Below are 1,202 nucleotides of genomic sequence, written 5' to 3'. Positions count from 1 at the left end.
CTTCTCCGCCACTGTGTGCCTGCCTTAGCCCATCCTCCCTTCAGGAAGCCGGGCCCCAATCCCCTCCCAGGCCAGCCCCTCAGGTTCCTGTCAGATACAGCCCCACGTCCTGTCCCTGTCCCTGCCCCTCTGGGGCCCATCCAGACCACACTGGGGCCAGGGGCCAGGGGAGGGAGAGTGGGCAGGAGGGAAGGAGGAATTTGAAAGAGAGGACACAGGCCTTTTGGTGGGAGGGAGATGGGGGTTGTATATTTGACCGTGTACCAAAAGGCAAGTCAGCCTCTGTATCTATGTTAATGATTATAGAATGGTATAACAGCATCAGAATAGCAGCCTTTACTGAGTACTTACTATGCTGCCATGTGTTAAGCACTCACTTTATATCCATTCACTTAGACAATCCTCACAATAGTCTTGTTATTTCCATTATAGAGATGAGGAAACGGAGATGTAGAGAAGTTAAGGATTTGCCCAAGATTACATATGTACTAAGACGTAAAGCTCAAGAGGTCCACCTTCAGAACCCATGTGAGTAACAACCATGCTGTGCTATGCTCTTAGGAGGCTAATCTGCTGAGAAATGACTGTCTGCCCCACAACATGCCAAATGGTGGGTATTTCCACTTTAATAGTTCTGTGACTTTGTGCATGAATAAACACATTCTCTCTGGAACTGGACATGCCCTCTCCGTTATGGGCGGCCTCCACGGCTGCCTCTAATCCCTTGCTACTCAAAGTGTGGTCTGTAGACCAGGAGCAACAGCATTAGGTGGACACTTATTAGAAATGCAGAATCTTAGGCCCCGCCCCAGGCCTGTTAAAATAGAACCTGCATTTTACCAAAATCCCCAGATGGTTTGAATGTAACTTAAAGTTGGAGAAGCAATGGTCTTCAGTACTTTTATCCTGTTTGCTCAGAACCAGTGGGTCGGGCTGGGTGCAGTGGCTCACACTTGTAATATCAGCACTTTGGAAGGTCAAGCTGGGTGGATCATCTGAGGTCAGGAGTTTGAGACCAGCCTGGCCAGTATGGTGAAACCCCATCTCTACTAAAAATACAAAAAAAATTAGCCAGGCGTGGTAGCGCTTACCTGTAGTCCCAGCTACTCAGAAGACTGAGGCATGAGAATCTCTTAAACCCAGGGGGCAGAGGTTGCAGTGACCCAAGATTGCACCACTGCACTCCAGCCTGGGCAACAGAG

The sequence above is a fragment of the Colobus angolensis genome, unplaced genomic scaffold (assembly GCF_000951035.1).
Source record: "Colobus angolensis palliatus isolate OR3802 unplaced genomic scaffold, Cang.pa_1.0 Scaffold106, whole genome shotgun sequence".
Lineage (NCBI taxonomy): Eukaryota > Metazoa > Chordata > Mammalia > Primates > Cercopithecidae > Colobus > Colobus angolensis.
Note: the sequence above shows the minus strand (reverse complement) of the source record.